The 7,500-nt window shown below is 37.5% G+C and overlaps 2 non-coding genes and 26 pseudogenes across 2 annotated transcripts; all 28 read right to left on the bottom strand.

Moving 5' to 3' along the window:
* Window positions 1-7, bottom strand: part of LOC148440417 (5S ribosomal RNA) — a 119-nt pseudogene extending 112 nt beyond the window's left edge.
* Window positions 8-122: 115 nt separating this feature from the next.
* Window positions 123-241, bottom strand: LOC148440416 (5S ribosomal RNA). The gene has a single exon (XR_015876172.1). It is a non-coding gene; the product is annotated as a 5S ribosomal RNA (ribosomal RNA).
* A 116-nt stretch (window positions 242-357) lies between these two features.
* Window positions 358-476, bottom strand: LOC148440415 (5S ribosomal RNA; annotated as a pseudogene).
* A 116-nt stretch (window positions 477-592) lies between these two features.
* Window positions 593-711, bottom strand: LOC148440414 (5S ribosomal RNA; annotated as a pseudogene).
* Window positions 712-1,062: 351 nt separating this feature from the next.
* LOC148440413 (5S ribosomal RNA) lies at window positions 1,063-1,181 on the bottom strand (annotated as a pseudogene).
* Window positions 1,182-1,296: 115 nt separating this feature from the next.
* LOC148440412 (5S ribosomal RNA) lies at window positions 1,297-1,415 on the bottom strand (annotated as a pseudogene).
* A 116-nt stretch (window positions 1,416-1,531) lies between these two features.
* On the bottom strand, window positions 1,532-1,650 carry LOC148440411 (5S ribosomal RNA; annotated as a pseudogene).
* Window positions 1,651-1,766: 116 nt separating this feature from the next.
* On the bottom strand, window positions 1,767-1,885 carry LOC148440410 (5S ribosomal RNA; annotated as a pseudogene).
* Window positions 1,886-2,001: 116 nt separating this feature from the next.
* On the bottom strand, window positions 2,002-2,120 carry LOC148440409 (5S ribosomal RNA; annotated as a pseudogene).
* A 116-nt stretch (window positions 2,121-2,236) lies between these two features.
* On the bottom strand, window positions 2,237-2,355 carry LOC148440408 (5S ribosomal RNA; annotated as a pseudogene).
* A 351-nt stretch (window positions 2,356-2,706) lies between these two features.
* Window positions 2,707-2,825, bottom strand: LOC148440407 (5S ribosomal RNA; annotated as a pseudogene).
* Window positions 2,826-3,175: 350 nt separating this feature from the next.
* Window positions 3,176-3,294, bottom strand: LOC148440406 (5S ribosomal RNA; annotated as a pseudogene).
* Window positions 3,295-3,410: 116 nt separating this feature from the next.
* On the bottom strand, window positions 3,411-3,529 carry LOC148440405 (5S ribosomal RNA; annotated as a pseudogene).
* Window positions 3,530-4,115: 586 nt separating this feature from the next.
* On the bottom strand, window positions 4,116-4,234 carry LOC148440404 (5S ribosomal RNA; annotated as a pseudogene).
* A 116-nt stretch (window positions 4,235-4,350) lies between these two features.
* LOC148440403 (5S ribosomal RNA) lies at window positions 4,351-4,469 on the bottom strand (annotated as a pseudogene).
* Window positions 4,470-4,585: 116 nt separating this feature from the next.
* LOC148440402 (5S ribosomal RNA) lies at window positions 4,586-4,704 on the bottom strand (annotated as a pseudogene).
* Window positions 4,705-4,819: 115 nt separating this feature from the next.
* On the bottom strand, window positions 4,820-4,938 carry LOC148440401 (5S ribosomal RNA; annotated as a pseudogene).
* A 116-nt stretch (window positions 4,939-5,054) lies between these two features.
* On the bottom strand, window positions 5,055-5,173 carry LOC148440400 (5S ribosomal RNA; annotated as a pseudogene).
* A 115-nt stretch (window positions 5,174-5,288) lies between these two features.
* On the bottom strand, window positions 5,289-5,407 carry LOC148440399 (5S ribosomal RNA). The gene has a single exon (XR_015876171.1). It is a non-coding gene; the product is annotated as a 5S ribosomal RNA (ribosomal RNA).
* Window positions 5,408-5,523: 116 nt separating this feature from the next.
* On the bottom strand, window positions 5,524-5,642 carry LOC148440398 (5S ribosomal RNA; annotated as a pseudogene).
* Window positions 5,643-5,758: 116 nt separating this feature from the next.
* Window positions 5,759-5,877, bottom strand: LOC148440397 (5S ribosomal RNA; annotated as a pseudogene).
* A 116-nt stretch (window positions 5,878-5,993) lies between these two features.
* Window positions 5,994-6,112, bottom strand: LOC148440396 (5S ribosomal RNA; annotated as a pseudogene).
* A 116-nt stretch (window positions 6,113-6,228) lies between these two features.
* LOC148440395 (5S ribosomal RNA) lies at window positions 6,229-6,347 on the bottom strand (annotated as a pseudogene).
* A 115-nt stretch (window positions 6,348-6,462) lies between these two features.
* LOC148440394 (5S ribosomal RNA) lies at window positions 6,463-6,581 on the bottom strand (annotated as a pseudogene).
* A 116-nt stretch (window positions 6,582-6,697) lies between these two features.
* On the bottom strand, window positions 6,698-6,816 carry LOC148440393 (5S ribosomal RNA; annotated as a pseudogene).
* Window positions 6,817-6,932: 116 nt separating this feature from the next.
* Window positions 6,933-7,051, bottom strand: LOC148440392 (5S ribosomal RNA; annotated as a pseudogene).
* Window positions 7,052-7,167: 116 nt separating this feature from the next.
* On the bottom strand, window positions 7,168-7,286 carry LOC148440391 (5S ribosomal RNA; annotated as a pseudogene).
* A 116-nt stretch (window positions 7,287-7,402) lies between these two features.
* Window positions 7,403-7,500, bottom strand: part of LOC148440390 (5S ribosomal RNA) — a 119-nt pseudogene continuing 21 nt past the window's right edge.

Genomic DNA, 7,500 nt, shown 5'->3' with positions numbered 1-7,500 from the left:
TGTAGGTGCTCAAAAACATTAACTTTAGACCTCTTTTACTTCTTAACTCAAGTAAATTCAATGATAAGTTGAAAAATGAAATGTAAAATGTAATAGAAAAGAATGTTATGGCAGTATAAAATGACCTACAGCACCTAGTATTCCCAGGTGGTCTCCCATCCAAGTACTAACCAGGCCCAACACTGCATAGCTTCCAAGATCAGACGAGATTGGGCATGTCCAGTGTGGTTTGGCTGTAGGTGCTCAAAACCATTAACTTTAGACCTCTATTACTTCTTAACTCAAGGAAATTCATTGATAAGTTGAAAAAATTAAATGTAAAATGTAATAGAAAAGAATGTTCTGGCAGTATAAAACTACCTACAGCTCCTGGTATTCCCAGGTGGTCTCCCATCCAAGTACTAACCAGGCCCAACACTGCATAGATTCCAAGATCAGACGAGATTGGGCATGTCCACTGTGGTTTGGCTGTAGGTGCTCAAAAGCATTAAATTTAGACCTCTATTACTTCTTAACTCAAGTAAATTCATTTATAAGTTGAAAAAATTAAATGTAAAATGTAATAGAAAAGAATGTTATGGTAGTATAAAATTACCTACAGCTCCTGGTATTCCCAGGTGGTCTCCCATCCAAGTACTAACCAGGCCCAACACTGCATAGCTTCCAAGATCAGACGAGCTTGGGCATGTCCACTGTGGTTTGGCTGTAGGTACTCAAAAGCGTTAAATTTAGATCGCTTTTACTTCTTAACACAAGTAAATTCATTGATAAGTTGAAAAAATTAAATGTAAAATGTAATAGAAAAGAATGTTATGGCAGTATAAAATTACCTACAGCACCTTGGATTCCTAGGTAGTCTCGCATCCAAGTACTAACCAGTCCCAACACTGCATAGCTTCCAAGATTAGACGAGATTGGGCATGTCCAGTGTGGTATGGCTGTAGGTGCTCAAAAACATTAACTTTAGACCTCTATTACTTCTTAACTCAAGTAAATTCATTGATAAGTTGAAAAAATTAAATGTAAAATGTAATAGAAAAGAATGTTATGGCAGTATAAAATTACCTACTGCACCTGGTTTTCCCAGGTGGTCTCCCATCCAAGTACTGACCATGCCCAACACTGCATAGCTTCCAAGATCAGATGAGATTGGGCATGTCCAGTGTGGATTGGCTGTAGGTGCTCAAAAGTATTAACTTTAGACCTCTTTTACTTCTTAACTCAAGTAAATTCAATGATAAGTTGAAAAATTAAATGTAAAATGTAATAGAAAAGAATGTTATGGCAGTATAAAATTACCTACAGCTCCTGGTATTCCCAGGTGGTCTCCCATCCAAGTACTAACGAGGCCCAACACTGCATACCTTCCAAGATCAGACGAGATTGGGCATGTCCAATGTGGTTTGGCTGTAGGTGCTCAAAAACATTAACTTTAGACCTCTATTACTTCTTAACTCAAGTAAATTCATTGATAAGTTGAAAAAATGAAATGTAAAATGTAATAGAAAAGAATGTTATGGCAGTATAAAATTACCTACAGCACCTGGGATTCCTAGGTGGTCTCCTATCGAAGTACTAACCAGGTCCAACACTGCATAGCTTCCAAGATCAGACGAGATTGGGCATGTCCAGTGTGGTTTGGCTGTAGGTGCTCAAAAACATTAACTTTAGACCTCTTTTACTTCTTAACTCAAGTAAATTCATTGATAAGTTGAAAAAATTAAATGTAAAATGTAATAGAAAAGAATGTTATGGCTGCATAAAATTACCTACAGCACCTGGTATTCCCAGGTGGTCTCCCATCCAAGTACTAACCAGGCACAACACTGCATAGCTTCCAAGATCAGACGAAATTGGGCATGTCCAGTGTGGTTTGGCAGTAGGTGCTCAAAAACCTTAACTTTAGACCTCTATTACTTCTTAACTCAAGTAAATTCATTGATAAGTTGAAAAATTTAAATGTAAAATGTAATTGAAAAGAATGTTCTGGCAGTATAAAATTACCTACAGCTCCTGGTATTCCCAGGTGGTCTCCCATACAAGTACTAACCAGGCCCAACACTGCATAGCTTCCAAGATCAGACGAGATTGGGCATGTCCACTGTGGTTTGGCTGTAGGTGCTCAAAAGCATTAAATTTAGACCACTTTTACTTCTTAACACAAGTAAATTCATTGATAAGTTGAAAAAATTAAATGTAAAATGTAATAGAAAAGAATGTTATGGCAGTTTAAAATTACCTACAGCACCTGGGATTCCTAGGTGGTCTCCCATCCAAGTAGTAACCAGTCCCAACACTGCATAGCTTCCAAGATCAGACGAGTTTGGGCATGTCCAGTGTGGTTTGGCTGTAGGTGCTCAAAAATAATAACTTTAGACCTGTATTACTTCTTAACTCAAGTAAATTCATTGATAAGTTGAAAAAATTAAATGTAAAATGTAATAGAAAAGAATGTTATGGCAGTATAAAATTACCTACTGCACCTGGTTTTCCCAGGTGGTCTCCCATCCAAGTTCTGACCTTACCCAACACTGCATAGCTACCAAGATAAGACGAGATTGGGCATGTCCAGTGTGGTTTGGCTGTAGGTGCTCAAAAGCATTAAATTTAGACCTCTATTACTTCTTAACTCAAGTAAATTCATTGTTAAGTTGAAAAAATTAAATGTAAAATGTAATAGAAAAGAATGTTCTGGCAGTATAAAATTACCTACAGCTCCTGGTATTCCCAGGTGGTCTCCCATCCAAGTACTTACCAGGCCCAACACTGCATAGCTTCCAAGATCAGACGAGATTGGGCATGTCCACTGTGGTTTGGCTGTAGGTGCTCAAAAACATTAACTTTAGACCTGTATTACTTCTTAACTCAAGTAAATTAATTGATAAGTTGAAAAAATTAAATGTAAAATGTAATAGAAAAGAATGTTATGGGAGTATAAAATTACCTACTGCACCTTGTTTTCCCAGGTGGTCTCCCATCCAAGTGTTGATGAGCCCCAACACTGCATAGCTACCAAGATAAGATGAGATTGGGCATGTCCAGTGTGGTTTGGCTGTAGGTGCTCAAAAACATTAACTTTAGACCTCTTTTACTTCTTAACTCAAGTAAATTCAAAGAAAAGTTGAAAAATGAAATGTAAAATGTAATAGAAAAGAATGTTATGGCAGTATAAAATTACCTACAGCACCTAGTATTCCCAGGTGGTCTCCCATCCAAGTACTAACCAGGCCCAACACTGCATAGCTTCCAAGATCAGACGAGATTGGGCATGTCTAGTGTGGTTTGGCTGTAGGTGCTCAAAACAATTAACTTTAGACCTCTTTTACTTCTTAACTCAAGTAAATTCATTGATAAGTTGAAAAAATGAAATGTAGAATGTAATAGAAAAGAATGTTTTGGCTGTCTAAAATTACCTACAGTACCTGGTATTCCCAGGTGGTCTCCGATCCAAGTACAAACCAGGCCCAACACTGCATAGCTTCCAAGATCAGACGAGATTGGGCATGTCCAGTGTGGTTTGGCTGTAGGTGCTCAAAAGCATTAAATTTAGACCTCTATAACTTCTTAACTCAAGTAAATTCATTGATAAGTTGAAAAAATTAAATGTAAAATGTAATAGAAAAGAATGTTCTGGCAGTATAAAATTACCTACAGCTCCTGGTATTCCCAGGTGGTCTCCCATCCAAGTACTGACCATGCCCAACACTGCATAGCTTCCAAGATCAAACGACATTGGCCATGTCCAGTGTGGTTGGGCTATAGGTGCTGAAAAATATTAACTTTAGACATCTTTTACTTCTTAACTCAAGTAAATTCATTGCTAAGTTGAAAAAATGTAATGTAAAATGTAATAGAAAAGAAAGTTATGGCAGTATAAAATTACCTACTGCACCTGGTTTTCCCAGGTGGTCTCCCATCCAAGTTCTGACCATACCCAACACTGCATAGCTACCAAGATAAGACGAGATTGGGCATGTCCAGTGTGGATTGGCTGTAGGTGCTCAAAAGGATTAACTTTAGACCTCTTTTACTTCTTAACTCAAGTAAATTCATTGATAAGTTGAAAAAATGAAATGTAGAAAGTAATAGAAAAGAATGTTATTGCAGTTTAAAATTACCTACAGCACCTGGGATTCCTAGGTAGTCACCCATCCAAGTACTAACCAGTCCCAACACTGCATAGCTTCCAAGATCAGACGAGATTGGGCATGTCCAGTGTGGTTTGGCTGTAGGTGCTCAAAAACATTAACTTTAGACCTCTATTACTTCTTAACTCAAGTAAATTCATTGATAAGTTGAAAAAATTAAATGTAAAATGTAATAGAAAAGAATGTTATGGTAGTATAAAATTACTTACAGCTCCTGGTATTCCCAGGTGGTCTCCCATCCAAGTACTAACCAGGCCCAACACTGCATAGCTTCCAAGATCAGATGATATTGGGCATGTCCACTGTGGTTTGGCTGTAGGTGCTCAAAAGCGTTAAATTTAGACCGCTTTTACTTCTTAACACAAGTAAATTCATTGATAAGTTGAAAAAATTAAATGTAAAATGTAATAGAAAAGAATGTTATGGCAGTATAAAATTACCTACAGCAGCTGGTATTCCCAGGTGGTCTCCCATCAAAGTACTAACCAGGCCCAACACTGCATAGCTTCAAAGATCAGACGAGATTGGGCATGTCCAGTGTGGTTTGGCTGTAGGTGCTCTAAAACATTAACTTTAGACCTCTTTTACTTCTTAACTCAAGTAAATTCAATGATAAGTTGAAAAATTAAATGTAAAATTTAATAGAAAAGAATGTTATGGCAGTATAAAATTACCTACAGCTCCTGGTATTCCCAGGTGGTCTCACATCCAAGTACTAACCAGGCCCAACACTGCATAGCTTCCAAGATCAGACGAGATTGGGCATGTCCAGTCTGGTTTGGCTGTAGGTGCTCAAAAACATTAACTTTAGACATCTATTACTTCTTAACTCAAGTAAATTCATTGATAAGTTGAAAAAATTAAATTTAAAATGTAATAGAAAAGAATGTTATGGCAGTATAAAATTACCTACAGCACCTGGTAATCCCAGGTGGTCTCCCATCCAAGTACTAACCAGGCCCAGCACTGCCTAGCTTCCAAGTTCAGACAAGATTGGGCATGTCCAGTGTGGTTTGGCTGTAGGTGCTCAAAAACATTAACTTTAGACCTCTTTTACTTCTTAACTCAAGTAAATTCAATGATAAGTTGAAAAATGAAATGTAAAATGTAATAGAAAAGAATGTTATGGCAGTATAAAATGACCTACAGCACCTAGTATTCCCAGGTGGTCTCCCATCCAAGTACTAACCAGGCCCAACACTGCATAGCTTCCAAGATCAGACGAGATTGGGCATGTCCAGTGTGGTTTGGCTGTAGGTGCTCAAAACCATTAACTTTAGACCTCTATTACTTCTTAACTCAAGGAAATTCATTGATAAGTTGAAAAAATTAAATGTAAAATGTAATAGAAAAGAATGTTCTGGCAGTATAAAACTACCTACAGCTCCTGGTATTCCCAGGTGGTCTCCCATCCAATTACTAACCAGGCCCAACACTGCATAGATTCCAAGATCAGACGAGATTGGGCATGTCCACTGTGGTTTGGCTGTAGGTGCTCAAAAGCATTAAATTTAGACCTCTATTACTTCTTAACTCAAGTAAATTCATTTATAAGTTGAAAAAATTAAATGTAAAATGTAATAGAAAAGAATGTTATGGTAGTATAAAATTACCTACAGCTCCTGGTATTCCCAGGTGGTCTCCCATCCAAGTACTAACCAGGCCCAACACTGCATAGCTTCCAAGATCAGACGAGCTTGGGCATGTCCACTGTGGTTTGGCTGTAGGTACTCAAAAGCGTTAAATTTAGATCGCTTTTACTTCTTAACACAAGTAAATTCATTGATAAGTTGAAAAAATTAAATGTAAAATGTAATAGAAAAGAATGTTATGGCAGTATAAAATTACCTACAGCACCTTGGATTCCTAGGTAGTCTCCCATCCAAGTACTAACCAGTCCCAACACTGCATAGCTTCCAAGATTAGACGAGATTGGGCATGTCCAGTGTGGTATGGCTGTAGGTGCTCAAAAACATTAACTTTAGACCTCTATTACTTCTTAACTCAAGTAAATTCATTGATAAGTTGAAAAAATTAAATGTAAAATGTAATAGAAAAGAATGTTATGGCAGTATAAAATTACCTACTGCACCTGGTTTTCACAGGTGGTCTCCCATCCAAGTACTGACCATGCCCAACACTGCATAGCTTCCAAGATCAGATGAGATTGGGCATGTCCAGTGTGGATTGGCTGTAGGTGCTCAAAAGTATTAACTTTAGACCTCTTTTACTTCTTAACTCAAGTAAATTCAATGATAAGTTGAAAAATTAAATGTAAAATGTAATAGAAAAGAATGTTATGGCAGTATAAAATTACCTACAGCTCCTGGTATTCCCAGGTGGTCTCCCATCCAAGTACTAACGAGGCCCAACACTGCATACCTTCCAAGATCAGACGAGATTGGGCATGTCCAGTGTGGTTTGGCTGTAGGTGCTCAAAAACATTAACTTTAGACCTCTATTACTTCTTAACTCAAGTAAATTCATTGATAAGTTGAAAAAATGAAATGTAAAATGTAATAGAAAAGAATGTTATGGCAGTATAAAATTACCTACAGCACCTGGGATTCCTAGGTGGTCTCCTATCGAAGTACTAACCAGGTCCAACACTGCATAGCTTCCAAGATCAGACGAGATTGGGCATGTCCAGTGTGGTTTGGCAGTAGGTGCTCAAAAACATTAACTTTAGACCTCTTTTACTTCTTAACTCAAGTAAATTCATTGATAAGTTGAAAAAATTAAATGTAAAATGTAATAGAAAAGAATGTTATGGCTGCATAAAATTACCTACAGCACCTGGTATTCCCAGGTGGTCTCCCATCCAAGTACTAACCAGGCACAACACTGCATAGCTTCCAAGATCAGACGAGATTGGGCATGTCCAGTGTGGTTTGGCAGTAGGTGCTCAAAAACATTAACTTTAGACCTCTATTACTTCTTAACTCAAGTAAATTCATTGATAAGTTGAAAAATTTAAATGTAAAATGTAATTGAAAAGAATGTTCTGGCAGTATAAAATTACCTACAGCTCCTGGTATTCCCAGGTGGTCTCCCATACAAGTACTAACCAGGCCCAACACTGCATAGCTTCCAAGATCAGACGAGATTGGGCATGTCCACTGTGGTTTGGCTGTAGGTGCTCAAAAGCATTAAATTTAGACCACTTTTACTTCTTAACACAAGTAAATTCATTGATAAGTTGAAAAAATTAAATGTAAAATGTAATAGAAAAGAATGTTATGGCAGTTTAAAATTACCTACAGCACCTGGGATTCCTAGGTAGTCTCCCATCCAAGTAGTAACCAGTCCCAACACTGCATAGCTTCCAAGATCAGACGAGTTTGGGCAAGTC

This window comes from Taudactylus pleione, unplaced genomic scaffold, assembly GCF_031769625.1.
Source record: "Taudactylus pleione unplaced genomic scaffold, aTauple2 ptg001666l, whole genome shotgun sequence".
In the NCBI taxonomy this organism is placed as follows: Eukaryota; Metazoa; Chordata; class Amphibia; order Anura; family Myobatrachidae; genus Taudactylus; species Taudactylus pleione.
Note: the sequence above shows the minus strand (reverse complement) of the source record. Positions and strands in the feature narration are given on the sequence as shown.